This window comes from Thermobia domestica, chromosome 13, assembly GCF_964235325.1.
Source record: "Thermobia domestica chromosome 13, izTheDome1.hap1.1, whole genome shotgun sequence".
NCBI classification, from domain to species: Eukaryota; Metazoa; Arthropoda; class Insecta; order Zygentoma; family Lepismatidae; genus Thermobia; species Thermobia domestica.
In genome coordinates, this window is record NC_137466.1 from 17,546,798 (window position 1) to 17,568,075 (window position 21,278).

The window sequence follows — 21,278 nt, forward strand, 5'->3', positions numbered from 1 at the left end:
AGAACGGGTATTCTGCTAGTCTGTAATAATAACTAACGGAAGTTTCACATACTCAACCCTTTAATATATTTCTCGCTGCTCAAATTTACTTACTTGTGTGTACAGTAGAATTAAAACCTGTTGCTTTAAGTATTTTACCGTTAGCGAAATACATTGTATATACAGTAGGACGTCGATAATCCTAACGTAAAAAATCCGAACGCGCTACCTAGAAGCTTTTTACATTTTGTCTTACCGCTAGCGATAAACAAACAATAGCGTGTCCGTCGACGTTATGTGAAGTCAATGTTTTTAGAAAAGTTCATTTATATGTAATTGTTTGTCATACATACTTTTATTTTTATTTTTTCTTAGGCCTATAAGTTTTAAGTGTGACTTACAAGATCAGTGTTATTTAGAGTACAAGCAGGTTCTTCAGAAACATTAAATGTAAGTAGCATTACGTATGGTATTGTAATTACTGTATGTACTGAATAACCACTGTATCGATAGAACAACATACCGTACAGATATGTAAGCCTAAATGGCATTTTCTTGGCCATTTTCGAAAATCGGAACTACCTGTGGTCCCAATTAGTTCGGATTTTCGACTTCCCACTGTATATGTTGCAGACATGTTACAGCAAATAAGATTACTAGCATCAGGCCAAGAAATAGTTTTTAAACTATATTTTCTTGTTTTTGCCAATACTTCCGAACAAATTATTTTTTTCTAATGGTTTCAAAATTTCCGGAATTTTACATAGAACAATGAAGATATCTCTATGAAATATATGTTTGATTTAATATATTAATTAGAATGATTCTGTGATTAACTAAAATGATTATTCTGATAATACCCAAATTTTCCGTTTTTTTTTCCTAGCTCGGGAAAACCGTAAAAAAACTGTTTTTTACCCAAAATTTTCGTTTTTTTCACAGGCCTTCACAACACTAGTCTGAACACACAGTGCACCGAACACTCCTAACGATGGGCCTCCGCAGCCGACGACCCATTCATGTGCGAATGTAACACCACGACATCGGCAACTACGACTGAAATGAACACGTGACTATCGCCACTGGACCTTGGCACTATGGCAGAGCGTTGCATTGTCTGATGAATCCCGATATCTTCTTCATTATGACGATGGGAAGGTGCGAATTCGTCGTGTTCCAAGGGAACAGCTCCTTGACATCTGTACTGCGGGACGGAGACAAGCTGACTGCGGTTTAATTATTATCCGGGGAACATTCAGGTGAGCATCCGTGTGTCTAGTGGAGCTCGAGCAAGGCACCATGACGGCCGTGGCGTATCGCACGCTGCTTGCAGACTACGTACACCCATTCATGATGGCCATGTTTCCCATCGGTAGTGGCATTTTTCGACACCATGTCACAAGGCCAGAAGTGTGATACAGTGGTTCGAGGAACGCAGGAGCGAGTTCCAAGTGATGTGCTGGCCCCTAAACTCTCCGTATCTGAACCCAATCGATCACATCTGGGATATGATTGAATGTGACGTGAGAGCGCATCACCCCCTCTCCGGAATTTACGGGAATTAAATGACCTGTGTGTGCATATGTTATGCCAACTCTCTCCAGCGACCCACCAAGGACCATTGCGACCATGCCAAGACGAGTCGCCGTTGTTATCCGTGCCAAAAGGTGGACATACTAACAATTAGGTAGGTCGTCATAATATCTGGCTGATGTGTATGTATATATTTCAACTCGTATATTTTGTCTCGACTCGAATTTCGAGACGTCTCGACTCGAATTCGATACGTGTCGAGACAGAAACGTATTTTCGAGTCGAGACAACATTTTCTCGAGACGAGTCGAGACAGGCTTAAATCTCGACAAGACTCAACTCGTGCGCATCCGTACCCAAGTATAGTAATGTAAAAATCCATAATTTTTGAAAGTTAACAAGTTATTAGATCTCCATGCAAGCGTAACTAATTGAAATTGAACCAGATTGTTTATCGATGTTTGATCGCGTTCAATTACCGAGAATCATTGTTTCACCACCACACATAATGACCTCACAAGCATAAATTTGTAGAAGGAATTAATAAGTTCACTAGTAAGCTACAATGGAATCAAAATTGTTCGGAATTAGGCAAGAACGGTTGACTGTCGTTTCATAGTCAATAATTGTCGTTTGATTGCCGGCATAATGCGTACAATTCAGTAGGAGGCTAACAAGTTAACCTGTTAGCTCTCTTCCACAATGAATGAAAATGTTAATGAAGTTAATGAAAAATGTGCTGCATCGTTCCATTCTGTGTGTGAACCTGGCAGAACCCATTTTCTGAAATAAAAAATAAACCATGTAGGTAGTTTGTTCGCGAATGTTCGCACAAAATTTTCGTTTGTTAACGATTTATAAACAATTTATACGAAAAACAAAATGGGCGGTGTCAACTCACGCACCTGAAAAATTATCGGAAATCGAAAAGAAACCATGCAGATCGTTTGTTCACGATTGTTCACATAAAATTTTCGTTTGTTCACGATTCATAAACAATTCACACGAAAAACAAAATGGACGGTGCCAAGTTCACGCAGAAGAACCCATTTTCGGAAATCAAAAATAAACCTTGTAGGACGTTTGTTCACGAATGTTCATACAAAATTTTCGTTTGTTCACGATTTATGAACAATTTATACGAAAAAGCAAAAATGGCGTGGGACTGAATCTGGCAGAACCCGTTGCCGGAAATCAAAAATAAACCATGCAGATCTTTTGTTCATCGTTTGTTCACGAATGTTCTCACAAAAGCTTCTTTATAGACAACTTATAGAAAAACAAAGTGGGAGGTGCCAACTTCACGTACCTGAAAAATTTCGGATATCGGAAACAGACCATGCAGATCGTTTGTTCACGATTGTTCACATAAAATTTTCGTTTGTTTACGATTTAAAATCAATTTATACGAAAATCAAAATAGGCAGTGCCAACTTCACGTACCTGAAGGATTTCGGAAATAAAAAACGAACGGATATCAGAAACGGATAAGATGCAGATCGTTTGTTTATCGCTTGTTCACGATAGTTCAATAAAATTTTCGTTTGTTCGCGATATATACACGATGTATACGAAAAACAAAATGGGCGATGTCAACTTCACGCACCGGAAAAATTATCGGAAATAAAAAAGAAACCATGCAGAATGTTTGTTCATCGTTTCTACACGATTGTTCATATAAAATTTTCGTTTGCTCAGATTAATAAACAACTTATACGAAAAAACAAAAATAGTGTGTGCGTGAACCTGGCAGAACCCATTATCGGAAATCGAAAATAAACCATGCAAATCGTTTGTTCATAGTTTGTTCACGATTGTTCGCACAAAATTATCCTTTGTTCACGATTTATAAACAATTTATACGATAAACAAAATTTTTAGGTGCAACTTCACGTACCTGAAAAATATTATAAATAAAAAATAAAAGATGCTGATCGTTTATTCATCGTTTGTTCACGATTGTTCACACAAAATTTTCATTTGGTCACGATTTATAAAAAAAAAAAATATATATATAAGAAAAAATAAAAATGGCGTGTGCTTGAACCTGGCAGAACCCATTTTCGGAAATCAAAAATAAACCATGCAGATCTTTTGTTCATCGTTTTTCCGATTATTCACATAAAATTTTCGTTTTTCACGATTTATAAACAACTTATACTAAAAACAAAATGGGCGGTGCCAACTTCAACTACTTAAAATGTGTCTGATATGGAAAATAAACCACGCAGATCGTTTGTTCACAATTATTCACATAAAATTTTTGTTTGTTCACGATTTATAAACAATTTATACGAAAAACAAAATGTGCAGTGATAACTTCACGTACCTGAAAAGTGTCGGATATCGAAAATAAACTATGCAGATCCTTTGTTTATCGTTTGTTCACGATTGTTCACGTAAAATTTTTGTTTCTTCACGATTTGTAAACAATTTATACGAAAAAACAAAAATGACGTATGCGTGAACATGGCAGAATCGATTTTCAGAAATCGAAAACAAAGCATGTAGATTGTTTGTTTATCGTTTGTTTACGATTGTTCAGATAAAATTTTCGTTCGTTCACCATTTATAAACAATTTATACGAAAAACAAAATGGTTGATGCCAACTTTACGTACCTGAAAAATATTAGAAATAAAAAATAAAAGATGCAGATCGTTTGTTCATCGTTTGTTCACGATAGTTCACATAAAAGTTTCGTTTGTTAACGATTTGTAATCAACGTACACACACACACACACAAAAAAAAAGAACAATAATGGCGTGTGCGTGAACCTGGCAGAACCCATTTTCGGAAATCGAAAACAAACCATTGCAGATTGTTTCTATATCGTTTGTTCACGATTGCTCACGTAAAATTTTCGTTTGTTCACGATTGATAAACAATTTATACGAAAAACAAAATGGACGGTGCCAACTTCACTTACCTGAAAAATGTCGGATATCGTAAATAAACTATGCAGATCGTTTGTTCAATGTTTGTTCACGATTGTTCATATAAAATGTTTGTTCACGATTTATAAACAATTTATACAAAAAAACAAAAATGGCATGTGCGTGAACCTGGCAGAAATCATTTTCGGAAGTCGAAAATAAATCATGTATATCGTTTGTTTATGATTGTTCATATAAAACATAAAGGGAAAATAAAGTAGAAATTATTTTAAAATGAATATGGGCTGTGCCAACTTGAGTGAAATGGAACTTATTAGAAAATGAATAGTAAACCATGCTGATCGGTTGTGGAGATTATTTTTTGTTTTGGTCGCCAAGGAGAATTTAAAATTGTTTTGTGGGTACCCTTATAAACAATGTTATATTCCGATTTTGACGGTAAATTTTAAAACAGTCACATAATGTAGCAGAAGACATTAGGCCTTATTACACATTTATATTTACTTGAAGAAGCCATGCTCCAATTTGAAGACTAGAAAAAGAAACCGTGTTAAGGGCATATACAGACGATTCTTAAAAAAAGAAAAAAGAAAGAAAAATCTTTCTTAGCTCTCTTGTCAATCTGTACATCTTTATTATACGATTTAGTTTTTCTCCTGAATTCTATTTTGAAAAAACACAGAAACAAACACTATGTGGCAAATATCAGATGCATTTGATAAAGAAAAAAAAATCCTTCCTAGTTAACGTCAATAAGTTACTTGAACCATTATAGGCGTTATTATTATTATTATTATTGTAGTAGCAGTAATAGTTATTGTTATTCTTGACTGGTAAGAGCAATAGCAGGATTACTTGAGATTACGTTACAAATTAAAAAATTACTGCAACATAAAACAGGTAAAAACAACTGCGAGGCATGCCAAAGCTTTTTGGGTAAGATTACGAGTTTAAAATTGCATGAAAATTTCATCATTACAAGAAACGAATTTTATATTTGAAATGACCGATAACAATACATGTAGAAACAATTGAAGAATATGCAACACAAAAAGAGATTGAAAATATTTCCCTGTGCAGATTTTATGTTCTTTGTGGAAGAATTCGGTTAGAATTCTAATTGCACTGTAAGTTAACCTCTCACTGAACCTCGGAGTAGAAAAGGGAAGTTATATTCGAAATGATAATAATTGCAATAATGAAAATATACGAGTAACCCATCTAAAATATTTTGATTTAAGTCTTTTTCACCAGTAAAGCTACATGAGATTTGAATCTACGGCTTTACGTGAGATCCAAACCACATGAACTACCGCCGGAAATGGAACACGGGTCTCCCATGAGAGAGGAGAGTTTAGCCTTGCGTTACAAAGTATGACATGAGGGAGGAAGCAGTTAACGTCTTCGTTTCGTAACGTGTTTTTTTCTGTAATATTTCTTTCTATTCATAGATTTATATACAATCTTTTAAACAAATAATTTTATTGTTTTTTTCTTCATTTTTATAAATATTTATATTGTTTTGGAAAATTGAGTACATACTACCTAACTAACTACCTAACTCTATGGCTTATGGAACACAAAGGTTCAATGCCGCGTTCACAAAAGCTCTCCACTGACTTCTATCCTTAGCTAACTTCATCTAGTTTCTACATTGTATTCCAATCTCTGCGAGATCCATCTTAATATTGTCCTCCCATCTGCACCTAGGTCTTCCTAATAGTCTTTTTCCGATTGGTCTTCCAGTCAAGACTTTGAAAGCGTTTCTACTTTCTTCCATTCTAGCTACATGACCTACCCATCTAAGCCTCCTAGACTTGACAACCCTAACAATGTTGGGTAAACCGTATACATTATGTAGTTCCTTGTTATGAAGTTTCCGCCATTCCCCATTCCCGTTCCTCTTGGGTCCGAATATTCGTCTCAGGATCCTGTTCTCAAATACTTTCAGTCTATGTTCTTCCCTCAGACTAAGCGACCATGTTTCGCAACCATATAGAATAACAAGCATAATTATCGTTTTGTATATTTTAAGCTTCGAATTCCTCGACAGAATTCGCGACAAGAGATTTTGAACCGAATAGTAACACGAATTCCCTGCTTTCAGTCGACATTTAATTTCTTCGTGAATATGATTTTCGTCTGTTAATATTGATCCTAGATATTTGAAACTATCCACTTTATATCAAAAGTATTATTTAATATTTTAACGCATCCATAATTTGCTGTATTACGGTCCCGACGCACTTTCATGTATTTAGTTTTCTCTGTATTTACTTCTAAACCCATGTCCCTGCAAGCGTTTAGTAAGATCTCTGCATTTCTTTCTATTCTTCTCCTATCATCCCCTATATAATTTACATCATCAGCATATGCCATAACCTGGTGAATACCGTTCAACTGTAGGCCCTGGTTGCTATCTTTGATTTTCCTTATAGCGTATTCCAGACCGAAGTTGAATAATAATGGCGACAACGCATCTCCTTGTTTCAGGCCATTTTCGACGTGAAAGCTCGTGGACAAAAATTTTCCTTCCCGGACTTTACTTTGGGATTCATTTAAACATATCTTAATTAATCTAATTAGCTTTCTCGGTATTCCAAGTTCCGTAAGAACGTTGTATAATGTTTCTCTCCTAACCGAGTTGTACGCCTTTCTAACATCAATAAATAGTTGATGTACCGGGGTATTGTATTCCTACTTTTTTCGAGTATTTGGCGAATGTTAATATTTGGTCGATAGTTGATCGATTTCGTCTAAATCCACACTGATAATCTACAATAATTTCATCTGCGTATGGGGTCAATCTTGCTAATAGAATATTTGAAAGGATTTTATAGGATGTTGACAGAAGAGAAATGCCTCGATAATTATTAGTCAGTTTTGTCGCCTTTCTTGTGAATTGGAACAATGATTGATTCTTTCCACTCTTGTGGCAATTCTTCCTTGTTCCAGATAAGGAGAATGAGTTTGTGTATCTTGTTCCACAATTTTTCGCCTCCAGCTAAAATTAAGTCAACCGGAATTTCATCTACACCCGGAGATTTGTGTTTCTTTAATTTCTTTATAGCGGTTTCTACTTCTATTCTGTTGGGTTTTGGAATATACGGTTCTGCGGTGTGTATCTCCTTTTCTCCACGCACACTAGCTTTTGGTTGCGTGTTAAGCAAATCGTCAAAGAAATCTTTCTATCTATTTAAGATGCTATCCGCATCAGTGAGAACTGTACCGTCAGATTTCTTTAATATATAAGCACGAGATTGATAGCCTTTCTTAAATTCACTGATCCCGTTATACATGTCCCGGATGTTTTTACTTTTAGTATTATTTTCAAGCTCCTTAATTTTAGCTTTAAGAAAATCGCGTTTCTTTGTTCTAAAAGTTTTGGAAGTTTCCCGCCTGATATCTGCGAAATTTTGTGTAGTTATTTCATTCGAATTTTGTAGCCAGTGAAATTTTGCCTGTTTTCTTTTCTCTGCTAGCTTAATGCATTCCTGGTCGAACCATGGTTTGTTCCTACGTATTTTCGCGTGTCCCAACTTTTCTTTTGATGAAATTTTAATGCTATCTCTAATTTCAATCCAGGTGTCCTCAACACTAGTGCACTCCGAATCTTCTAAAGCCGGGAATCTATTCGAAACTTCAATCTGGTATTCCTATCTTACCTGGCTCTCTTCTAATTTCTTTAAATTAAATCTCTCCGTTTTCGGACATTGAACCTTACCACTATTCAACGATAATCTCTCTCGTATTTTCGCTGCTACCAGGTAGTAATCAGTGTCACAATCAGCCCCTCTAAACGACCGGACATCAATTATGCTAGATTGCCTTCTTGTATCTACTAAAACGTGATCAATTTCATTATGTGTTTTTCCGTCTGGTGATATCCAAGTGTATTTATAAACGTCGCGATGTGGGAGTTTTGTACTCTTCAGGATTAGGTTCTTGGATGTTGCAAAATTCACGAGTCTAACACCGTTGTCATTACTTTCCATATGCAGACTTTCCTTCCCTATAATCGGTTTGAAAATATCCTCTCGTCCTACCTTCGCATTGAAATCCCCTAATAGAATTTTCATGTGGTGTCGCAGGAGTTGGTCAAATATCCGTTCCACTTCTTCGTAAAAACTGTCTTTTATATCGTCATCCTTATCTTCAGTTGGGCATGTACATTTAAAACAATAATATCACACCACCGTCCCTTAAGAGTAATAAAAGAAAGTCTGTCAGTAACAAATTCAACCCGTTTATTTGCTGGTAGTATTCGTTTGTGAACGAAAACCCTGTTCCTAACTGGTGATTTTTATTTCCTTCCCCGTAAAAGAACGTAAAATTTCCGGAAGTCACAGATCCATTTCCTTCCCACCTAACTTCCAGAACTCTTACTAGGTCCATCCTGTATTTCTGTAACTAATTCGTTACGGATTTTAACGCGCCTGCCCTATAAAGACTTCTAGTACTCCATGTTCCAAATCTCATGTCCATTTTCTTTTGCTGAGGTCGGGCCAAGTTATGAGTCGTTGTTCGAGGCTTTTGTGAATATTTCTGAACAATTTTTTTTTTTTTTTTTTTTTTTTTTTTTACAGGATGAGGTTGTTAGCCTTACCCAAACCCCCAAGTTGGAAGACCACTCCTAGTGGGTTGTCCGCGACTGCTTATTCAATATATTCGCAGCTAACATCTATATCTAGAGTCCTTCTCCTGGATCCGCAACCTGAGGACGCGCCATGCCGTGGTGACAGGAATCCACGTTACACGGAAATTGAGAACATACAGCCTGTATAAATTTCAATCATGCAGAAGGTATTTGAAGTCGATACTATACACCAGGATGACTGGTAACGAACCCTGCGTGTATTACAATACAATAAAGGTCTGTTTTGTGGCTATCGCCGCAATGCATTTACAGTACACGATTTTCTGGAGTTAGTTGTTAGCGATCGTAACTACAGCTTAAAAATGCCCTCGTATCACTATTAGTGAGAATAGATTTGAATAGAACTTTTGATTTGATTCATTACCCACTCCATTCTTCCAAGGGGTTTTGCATGTGAAACATAATAAACCCTTTTTCGTGAAATAATATTTTCCGCGACAGAACTATCCAAGCAAAATAAGGTATTAAAAACTGAATTCGTCGGATATTCATCTCATACTGATTATTTTATCATTAGATTTCAATATTCCAAAAGAAATCGAGTTTATTCGCATTCTGGCACTGATTTAGGACAAGAAGAATTTGAAAAGGGGTAAACTGAAGTCCAAAGAAAATAGCCAAAAGCTTGTTCACAAACAAGATGTCCCTGTTCCTTCACGTGTGCAGGCACGTCGAATCCGTGATCTACGGGGAAGAGAACTTCTTTGTATCGTCGGCACTGGGAAACTTCAAATACAAGAAGCATCCTGGATTCCAGAAAAAAGAGGTCAATGTCAATTCTCTAGATCCTGTTTCACCTGCATCTTTCTGCAGCACTTTCTTCTTGCCAAACATCGGTGACCTAAGATGTTGGGTGCGATCTCCTTGGGAAAACGACAGTATGGAATTTCGAAAAAATAAGACTGGTTAACTAATCAATCTTATGCACTAAGAAAAATGATTGGGTTAAAACGTGACCACGCGGTGTGGTTAAAAAATGTTAAACCAAATTGGGTTGTTTGTCAACGATGGGTGATCACTTGCAACCCAATTGTATTAACCGTTGGGTCAACAAAATGACTATGTCACTGAAGAGTATTTTAAACCAACACTTTCGTCATACCTTTGTTAACGGAAAGTTTCATGATGTGTGAAACATATAGTCTAAAGGTAGCTGATTAACGTGGACAATGTAATACTACAAAAATTACAACATATACTATGTTTGTTATTTGCTATCTATTTAGTCGAAATTATACAGAGTTATATCTTGGAAGAGCACGATTACTATAGCAACGTTAGCTCCGGCGCAAGCAGAAGAATACAGACGAATAAAATCGCACACACACACACACACACACACACACACACACACACACACACACACACACACACACACACACACACACACACACACACACACACAAAAGAAAGAAATTGCATCGAAGCCACAATGCATGAACAGCAGTGCTGTCATCTTTTTTCCTTATGTTATTCTTACGTCCTAGCACATAAGAACAACGGATGGCACGACTATTATTCATGTAACTGTTGTTAGACTATTCACAAGTTTGAAAAACTATTGTTGTGATCAATTGCAGAAAACATAGAACATTTTTTACTTTGCATAAATGCAAAATATACTGCGAAAAGCTTTGATATACTACTGTGAGCAATGCAAATACTCAAAGCCAGTAAATAATTATATCTGATATGCTCAGGAGGCGATATCGCTCGTGTTGAATAAAGCCCAAGTGACACGCTTAATGAGTAGTCGTTTAGTGTTCGCTCATCTTTCTAACCAACTGACAGTTTAGCATTAACCGCATGTTGCGTTACTTCCCGTAATGGCGAATGTGACTTTGACTTTTTTAAACCCATTATTTGGTCACGTTTTAACTCCACCGTGGTCAATTTTACCTCATGGTTGGGTTATTTGTATTCTCTCCCTTCTATAAGCGACCCATGAATGTGGTAATTTCTTACCGCACGCTTGTTCAACTTTTAACTACTTATTTCAAGTTATTTCAATTATACTGTATCTTTCAGTGGGATGCCATCTCAGTCAGTACAAGATTATGATCTTTGCATTTCTCTCTTATTATTGCCATTCAACAATCTTGTTTTGACATGGCAATAATATCCTTTAGCAGAATTCATTGATGGTAGTCTCTCTTTTCTCTTGTTTTACTTCAATTATACCACGGCACTCAGAAGACGAGTTTCACAGTATTTATATAATGTAATACTCGCACTACTACTCAACAATGCCATTTATATGTTTCTCCTATTTCTTTACTTCTTCCGTTTAAGTATTTTCAGCCGTCATCTATTTCCTCTGCTATAAAAAAAATTTTTTTTGGGGGGGGGTACGCGTCCCCTTGTTCCCCCCGCCCGTATATGTTACTTCCTACGTGCGAGAAAAGGTTCATCTACTTTCACGGTCCTTCGGGGTCCTCCTATTTGGATGTTTTTAAAACTTAATTTTTAAAAAGAGCATTTTCTTGATTTGGACTATTGGAAGAGGGGAGAGTGTTCTAGAACTTCACCTCTTTTAGTTTCGTGTTAGGGAGACATGTATCACACTGGCAGAGCGGTTTGAACACTGGTATAATGAATTCAGCCCCTTCTGATTCAATTTGGTACTATTTTTCAACCCACTCCAGACTCCAGAGCTAGGACTGTGGCAACACTGTAAGAAGTTGAAATAATCTCGTGTGCGGGAGCAAACAAATTTTATAGCAGAAGCATTAATAATATTTTTCAAAAACACGAACTCCAGTGAATAGTGAGTAAACTAAATTAATAATATCATAGGGTAAATATATTCCTGATTATTAATAATTATTATTAATATTAAAGAAAGATAGCTTTCCAGTCTGACAGCTATAGAAGATGTAAGTACAAGGGAAATTTTACAATTGAGTACTTGCAGTAAGAAAATTAATGGTCATGCAAATAAAGGAAGTGCTATTCCAGTTTAGGGGAACGTAAATTTAATAATGTACAGTAGAAATATCTAATGTTATTTCAAAAGAAGAATATGCAAGTAATCAAGGTAAATGGGAATCTTATCTGTGACATCCGTAATAATGTTGAAAAATGTAACGTACAGGCCAAGTTTAGGCACACTACTATAAATAATTGTTGAAAATATAATTCTTTTACTAATTACCTTCTTATGTACTCCAAGGTCGACATGACACTACTCCCTTTTCTCAGATGAAATTCAAGCTGGCTACTGGAAGTAGTTACTGGAAAATTGGGTTAACTGCCGCAGATGGCGACCCCGAAATACAAAATTTACGGAGAAATGAACAGAATCAGACAAAATGCGATAATGAGAGTAACAAACATTAGAAAGGTCATTACTGTAAGGCAATTAGTAAGAAAGGAAATGTAAGTTAAATTGTGGACTGTATTTGTTCGCGGATTGATGCGATATGAGATGAGGAGACAGTAGAACATAACCTGAAAGTGGTTTTACGGGTGGTATAATAAGGTAGAAGTACGAAATGGAAAGTGTGCTGTGCAAAACGTTGCGACACAATGAATATGTGTTATGTCGTATGAAGTATTTTTCCAATATTCTCATTTATAGGTATACCCACCGTGACTCACGCGCCTCCTCCCTCCAGATGAAACCCCTATTTGCCTCCCCTGTTGCGCTCTTGCCCTGACTCAGTTACATACCATTCGTGCTCTTTTGGTGGCCATCTAGCACAAGCAAGGTTGTTTTGTTATAACGAATGATTAAAAACTTTTTTAAACATTTCTTTTGTTTAAAATAAATTTAGTATACGTTTTAAACATTTTGTTTTAAACACGTGTATTTTTTAAAAGTTGTTTTAAACATATGTTTATTTCTATTTTATTTTATTATTGTGAAAAAAGAAAACTCTGCCAGAGAAAGAAAATTGTCTGAAGTATTCCCCATTCAGACGAATCTTTTCTTCCCATGTAAATGTTTTGATTTCCCGTGGCTACAGCAGGTCAATGTGATGATCTACAGCTTATTTTGTTTCTTTTCCCTCTTGCTTTTAACGTTTATTGTATTGTTTAAATGCTTATTAGTTAACTTGCGAGAAAGTGTCGTAGTCGAGAGTTGAACTACTTGTAGAACTGATATTAAAATAAATAAATAAAAGAATTATCATCAGGGGTGTAGCCACGGGGGCCCTATCGGGGCCAGGCCCCCCAAATAATTTCCTGCCCCCCCCCCCAAATGACCAGCTTTTAAAACATCATTGTAGGATTACCTCGCTTCAGTCACTTAAAAATAACAAAGTTTACATATAATTAATAATTTACGGTAAAAAAGAAAGTATGAAAAAATACTATTTTAGCATACCAATCGAAAAATAGTATTGTATCTCCTCCTTATACCAATCAGAAAACAGTATGGTTTATTTTTATTTTTTACAGCAGATTACACAATTTACTGCAATTCATATTTGACACTTTGAAGACAAGCGTTTCAAAAAGGTACTTTAAATACTACAATAAAACAATGGTACTAAACTGATTTGTAAGTAGGCCTTCATTACATTTTTTATATGCTGTAACTAGTATTTAAAAATATATATATCAGATGAAAAATTTGGTGAAAAACAACGTTTTTCAGTATGGATTTCAATTAATCGGTAATTTTCAATTATTTTTACATGTCAGCATCCCCCTTAGGAGAACTAATGGGGATTGAATTTGGATTTAAACGGTATCGGAAGTCGCATGGGATTCCCCAAAGGAACGAAGTGATTCCCGGACATGCTGTAAAGGAAAGAAGTGCTAATACCGTGCGCACACGTAACCTAGCTACGTTTTCAAATATGCATTTTTCAATAGAGTAGGTATGACTTTCTAAGTGACGTTTCTAACGGCATTCTCCACGATGTATTGCTTTTAAGTTGTTGGCCTCTGAAGTTCCTGTTCCAACGCTTTTAACACTCTGTCATTCCTAAACGGAACGGAATTTCCCCCATGTTCACTAGGATTTTTATGCATTTTTTAAGGTGTACTATCACACGTCCAAGTACGTCAACGTGGTTACCGTTTACCCTGTATATATAGATAGATAAATAAATAATTACATTATTTCGGAAAGTTGCGAACTATAGTCTATATAAATTGAATCATACAGAAGTTATTCGAAGACGCACTAGACACCAGCATGACTGGTGAAGAACCCTTGTGTATTACAATACAATAAAACTCGGTTTTGCGGCTATCGCAGCATTTCATTTACGTCACACGATTTTGTGAAGTTAATTGTTAGTGATCGTAACCAGCGCTTTAAAATTCCTTCGCATTCTCACTTGTATCGCTATTTCTGAGAATATTATTTAAAATTTCTGATTCGAATCATTACCCACTCTTTTCTTAGAAGAAATTTCTCTTGTGAAACAAAAGAAACTTTTTTTTTCGTGAAGTATTTTCCGCGACGGAACAATGCATGATTTGCAGACCTAAAGATATTAAAAACCTAATTCGTCGGATATTAATGTCGTACTACTTTATTATTATTATTATTATTATTATTATTATTTTAATATTTCTGAAGAAATCAAGTTTATTCGCGTTCTCGCACTGATTTGGGAAAAAAAGAATTTGTAAAGTGGTAAACTGAAGACCGAAGTCCAAAGAAGATGCTCAAAAGCTTGTTTACGAACGAGATGTCCCTGCTCCTTCACGTGTGCAGCCACTTCGAATTTGTGGTCGACGAGGAACAGAACTCTGCATCGTCAACACTGGCGAACTTCAAATGCAAGGAGGATCCTGGATCTCGGAACAAGAGGTCGATGTTATTTCTTTAAATCCTGTTTTAACTGCATCTTCCGCAGTACTTTCTTCTTGCCAATCACCAGTGACCTAAAATGATGGGTGCGATCTCCTTGAGGAAACGAAAGTAGTTTTGAAGAATTAGGATTGGTAAATTAAACTACCTTATGGGGATAAAAAATTATTACGAGTCTACCATTTTCTAATACTTTGATTTGTTGGCGAAAAACGCTACAAATATATTCGCAATAACATAAGCACTTTGTAATAACCCCTAAAATAATCGAAATAATGAAAAAACAAAGATCGAAAATTTTCGTAACAAAGGGGAGGGGTTCGGCCTTGCGTTACGAAGTGTGACAAGCAGGAGGAAGGGGGTAAAAATTGGTCAAAAATAGCGTTACGTAATATGTGGACGGCCCCTAAAACAGGAAATGAGACATAGATGTAAATAAAATAATTATGTTTTTCTTTTAGTCACGAATAATAAATTATTATTTTTGTCAGGAAATCTTAAAGAAAATAAGTGAAATTTAAAGAAAATCAGCCTTATGTAGATAGGTTATGTGTACAACGGCTTAAACTAAAATAGTTACTCACAAAGGTATAACGTTTGGTCCGGGACAGTAATTATTGGTTAAACATAATAAAAACTACCTGGAATATAATTTATGACCAAAAAGCAGGGTGGATTGATTTAAATCACTTGATTTTTTAAATAAAAATCGTTGATTTAAATCAGATTCCGAAATAATTTAATTTCAAGTGAAAATAAGTAAAATCCAGCCTCTGTTGTGTTATATCAATTATAGAAGATAATCATAATACAATAAGATGCAAATGTATGTACAGCACAGTATGAAAACGAGTGTTTCATGCAGAGGATGATTAGGGAAAATCCCGTTTTGAACGGGTAACGGAGGAATTCTGCTTTCTTAACTTCGTAACATAAGGTTTTTAAATCGTTAACTATTCCAACGAGAAAATCACCATGGACATTTAAGACGAAAATTCTTTTGTATGCGCGTCTGTTCATTTGTTCCCAGATAATAGGGGCGTATTTATAAAGGGGTCCGATTCCCTCTCCGAAACTTATTTATTTTTTTTTTTTTTTTTATAACTTTAGACGAAATTTGCGTATTTTATATGTATTTCGTGCCGCAAGGTAGGTTTTTTTTATGTATGCCCCTGCCAAATATGAGTAACTTTTGTGAAAAAAGTATCATGTTGATAAATGTCGCCGTGCTTTTTCATTAGTACTTCAGAAACATTGTTTGGGATTAGAGATGCAAAATAGCCGGCTTTATTTATTATTATTATTATTATTATTATTATTTTACGCTAGAAGCCTGCTTTTAGGAAAAAAACGGAAATTTTGGCTTCTTTCATAGTTTTAGCTTTCTTATAGTATACTCTATAGTTAAACAAGATTTCATGACCTAAATGCTATATTTCCCTCTAGAATTCACCATCATGATGAATGGAGCACATGCTTTATGTATTAAACATTAAGTACGTAGTATTTAAGAGCAATTTTAGAGGCTATATAACTTTATTTTAACTTCTGAGTTATCGATATTTTTTTTTCTTCTTTGGATCATTTCATTTTAGTTATTCGTGTTTCATTTATTAGAGCTTAATACTCTAGTTTCTAGCACATAGTTAAACTTATGTTTTTCAATATATCCGTCAGAGCATACTTCCACATTTCTGTTATACTGTAGCTGTGTAATGATGTAGCAATTATCTTCCGGATGCCACCTTGAATACCATTTTATACAAATAATCAGTACGGATTTAGAAAAGTGTTTTGGGAGGGTTTTTTTCTTATTAATGGTTAGTTTTTTCTAAAGCCTGATTTTCATTTGAGGGGAGCTTGAAGTTTATGAGTAAAAACATTACGGAATTTCTAAAACAAACGAAATTTTAGTTATTTCGGAGAACAGGCTTCAGTCCGAAAGACACCCTCCTCACCCTAACCCCTTTCGCAAATCCGTCATTGCAGGTAATTAGTAATAGTAACAATTTAAAACATAAGAAATGAAATCAGCCAGGAATCACAGTACATGCACTATCTCTACATTCACAGATGAAGTTAAGGACTTTTGTCGGAATGGTCGAATGCGGGACTGAAACCCGGATTTCCCAATACAAGTGGGAAAGCTAACAACTCACTTATGTTCGTTGTGCTTGACTTAAATGTATTTCGTAGTTTTTTTTTTTTTTTTGGGGGGGGGGGGGCAAGTTCCGTAATGATGTGTTGAATTCTTGTCAAAAAATTCAGAAACCTTCAGGACTGGGTAAACCGTGATGGTGGTTATATATTCCAGAGCCTTGGAAACCAAACGCTCAGATGAACAGTATTACGCATATAATAATTCATGAACAGAAAATTCTGTACTTTCCTGATAAAGATGCTTAAGGAACAGTCAGTGCATTACAGAATTTGGGACTTTACCGATTTTGCAGGTCCGAAACACCTGATAGGTAATAATAGATTGTTACGTGTGTAATAAATGAATAGAAAATACATTTTCAACATTTCTGTTCCACTTCAAAGAAGTTTCTGTAGGGGTATCAAAGGCGGAAGCAAGAGGTGCATTAACAAATTAGGTGATTTTTGAGCATCCCATACAAAGATTGCATTTTTTCAGTCTTTTAAAGTAATACGTTGAATTATAATAAAATAATGATTATTTTTCATTGTTACTCTAGTACTCTAGTAATCTAGTAGGTTTTGTATTATGAAAGTCTCGGAAGTCAGACATAATAAACTTATAGGCTATAACAGATTAACGAGGGAATGATATTTATTTAACAATCAACAGATGCAGCTCAGAGGCTATTTTATACTGGATATCTAACATGGAAAGGATTTGGGAAGGTATCGGCCAGGGCCTGTTTTAGTAGGTACCATCCCGGCATTTTCCTGGTAGGACTGAGGGAAACACTGGAAAACTCCAGTCAGGATGATCGGCAGCGTGAATCGAACCCATGACCTCCCGAATGCGAAGCCTACGTTGTACCACTTGAGCCACTTGATATATGTAATGAACAAAGAGAATAACATGCTATTTTTGAGAAAGCTACGGTGTCGAAACTTAAATTTGTTTTGTGCGTTTGTTCAGTGAATATATTATTGACTGAACAAACAGGCCCATCTTCCCGACGTGTTATTTGTTTGAACTCACACACATAGTATAATAAATTCTGTATGTCATGTAACAGTTTTTGTATTTTTAATTCACAATAAAAAAGATATCGTTTATAATGCATATGAAAGTTAAAACTTAACTGTAACTTATTATATACATGAATTATTTTTTTGGGACTCATAATAAAAATGTGTCAAGAATTAAAATTGTTTGAAATATGTTTTCCAAATACATGTTTATTTTCGAGGTTTTGTATTATTATCTGCATCCACTACTACTTAAATGAGTTTTTGTATTGTAGAGAAGCGAAACAAAACCTGCTTTATCAATTTAAAGCAGAATTTGAAAAAAAAGCCCAAAATTTTCCAAGCAAAAAAGCGAAGCAGAAAAAAAAACGAGTCCCCCTCCAAAAAAGACTTTTTTTTCGAACCCTTGCATCTCTATTTGGGATTGAAATTAGTTAACGACTGGCGATCAATTCAAAATTCAAGCCCAATACTTTCACTTAAATGGCATATTAATATTTAATATTAATTCCTAATGTTTTGTCTTTAGTTCGTGACTTGTATTACACGAGAAGAAAGATTTGATTTAAATCAAAAAAATCGATTTAAATCAAAAAGATCAACAAAAATGATTTTTTTAAAAAAATCATGATTTTTTTCCACCGTGCCAAAAAGCAAATAATAATAATAATAATAATAATAAGCTAGAAACCAGTGTTTTTAATTTCCCGGAAGGAAACCAAAATTTGCCGGTTTTTTTTTTTTTCAGGCCTCAAAAATACTAGCTGCAACATAATTTCTTTTGGCTTTGTAACTGCCCCCCCCCTAAAAAACGACGGGCCCCTCCTATATAAAGCTGCTGGCTACACCCCTGATTATGATGGAAACAAGTTTTGTATTTTGAAAACAAACAAAGGATTCTGCTAAATTGCGATTCTGAAATTAAATATCACAGGCATTTGTTGATACAGCATATGTTGGTTCTCAGTCTCCGTACAACTTGGAATTGTTTAAATGAATTTTACGGAAAGAAAAAGGCATTATTTGGGGCAAATTTATTAAAGTAACTCAACCTCCATCAGATAAGAAAACGACCATACGAGCTCGTTGGAAAGAAATGGTTGATTTAGTTCAAAGAATGAAGAATCATTATGAAAAATGCAATGCTGTGAAAAAACTAGAAACCCAAACAAATGGTAAAAGTGTTGTCCCGAAAATTCCTTCTGATGATTCTAACGTCAGTGATGTGTTTGAGATGCAACTGGAAACTTCAAGAAAGAATTAATTTTTTATCGACATTATCTTTTTCATTACATTTTGAAAATTTTATTTCGTCCCTCATCCCCACTTCAGTTCTAAATTTTCGTTAAAAATACTTTACACCTTGGCATAGCTTATATCAAGGGATGAGGCGAGAAAGCGCAAGGTATGGTAGTCACCTGCATAACTAGCCATTAAAGCGTGATACGTATTGTAACATCAGTGACGAACGTCAGTGTCTGGGACAATTTGATCTCAATTTGTTCGTCTGTCGGTATGTATGCACCACGCTACAGGGCGCAATTTTCGGTCTTTTAACATTAAATTTTGGGGGTAGAGGCACGAGATATCGGAATTTGTTGTATAGATTTTAGCTGCGATCCGACGTAAAATTTCAAAATTAGTGATTCGGATCCCACTTTAAACAAAAAGCCCTCTCTCATATAGCCTTGCTACTGGTGCAAGACTGTAATCAATCAAACCAAACAAACTAGTTTTATGCGTTTCGAACAAACTTGGGTTGCAGGATAAATTTAGCTCCAACTCAGCTTTTATAAAATATGTTTAGATATGGGGCGTTCAGAGCACAAGTGATCCAAGTCCATTTTCAGAAAGGTTCACTTTTGCTCAGCGAGCGTAGTATCTTTGCTGGGCACGAAATAAATGAAACAAAAGCCACGTGAGTGGGTGTGGACTAGAGTTTCATATGACAACCGCTAGACAAGGGCGTTGATGGAATGGGGGAGGAGGGTTAATTTCCCCTTCCTTTCTCATAAATTTAAGATATTAACATTATATTGTGTACGCTGCAGCGTGATAATCATTAACAAGTCAAGCTCCGAATGCCATAGTCAATGATGCATAATTACGTTATATAAATGCAGGGTGTGTCCAAAAGTATACACGGACGGAAAACGTCATATTTTCACAACCACGAATCAGAAATGAAAGAAAGAAAAGCTACATGAAAGATTCAATCTAGAATTTTATATAATTGCCGCTAGAGAGGGGTGTTCTTTAGAGGTCATTCGCCCCTATCTCACGCCATTGGCATGGTTTTAGTTACATTTGTTTTCGACTTTGGCTGAGAAGATATTATGTTTTGAAATAAAATTCATTTGCTGAGCAAAACTGAACTTTATTGAAAATGGATTTGGATCCATTGTGCTCTGAACGCCCCTAAAGGCATAACTAGAAAAGTTTTTAAAAGCGGTAACTCTGAAATTACTTGCTTTAGAGCTAAAATATGCGCACAACCGTATTTCTGGTAAAATCCTAGCCTTAAAAACATGTAACATGACTCCCTTTGCATTTGAAATTTCAAATACCGATCAAAGATGTCCGCCATGATGCTTGATAGCACCATCTGATGTGTCAGACCACTTCCAAGTTTCATCATTCTCCCTCAACCCGTCCTGAATGCACGATGATGGTAAGGACTTTTGTTTGCCACGTATATTAATAGATTGTGTGAAATCTCTATAGTAGATAGATTTTAAAATCTACCTAAAAAGCTTATTACAACCAAGAAAGCACTTACGAGAGTCACTGGCAAGAGGGTGTAATAGAAGGGGGTCGTAATATAGGTAACATTCATAAGTCCTAAAAATATAGGCACTGGACCTAAATTTTAGGTCTTGTGCCGTTTAGGACTAGTGCCGCGAAATGATTTTTAGGTCTTATGCTTTTTTCATTCACCTGCTTTAGTTTTGAAATTCGAGACCACCACACGAAATTGCGACGATGCTGTAATTAGTTAGCAATAATGTTACGAACGTAGCTAATTCTAACGGTAACAGCTATATTTGTACTACTAAAATTATTATTTATCATTATCTGTTCTGCAGTTATATATAAATTACATTATATAACTTATTTCATTCTAAGAATTAATTGTATAATTGATTAAGAAATTCGTTTCTTTCAAATGGAGATACGAGAATCCCATGACAAATTCCTAAAAGAGAATTAAATAAAAATATTTAAAAAGCATATTTTACCATACTTTTCGGAAGCCAAACAAGCATTCAGAATT

At 35.4% G+C, this 21,278-nt stretch overlaps 1 protein-coding gene across 2 annotated transcripts in view; it reads left to right on the plus strand.

The window, feature by feature from the left end:
* The first annotated feature begins 11,665 nt into the window (after nucleotides 1–11,665).
* The window catches only part of Irbp (Inverted repeat-binding protein), a 105,133-nt gene continuing 95,520 nt past the window's right edge, over nucleotides 11,666–21,278 (plus strand). Inside the window, exon 1 of one of the 2 annotated variants that reach the window (XM_081735500.1) lies at nucleotides 11,666–11,863. The gene's annotated coding sequence lies outside the window, so the exon portion shown is untranslated. The remainder of the gene's footprint in view (nucleotides 11,864–21,278) is intronic. The other variant, XM_081735499.1, reaches the window with a different exon arrangement.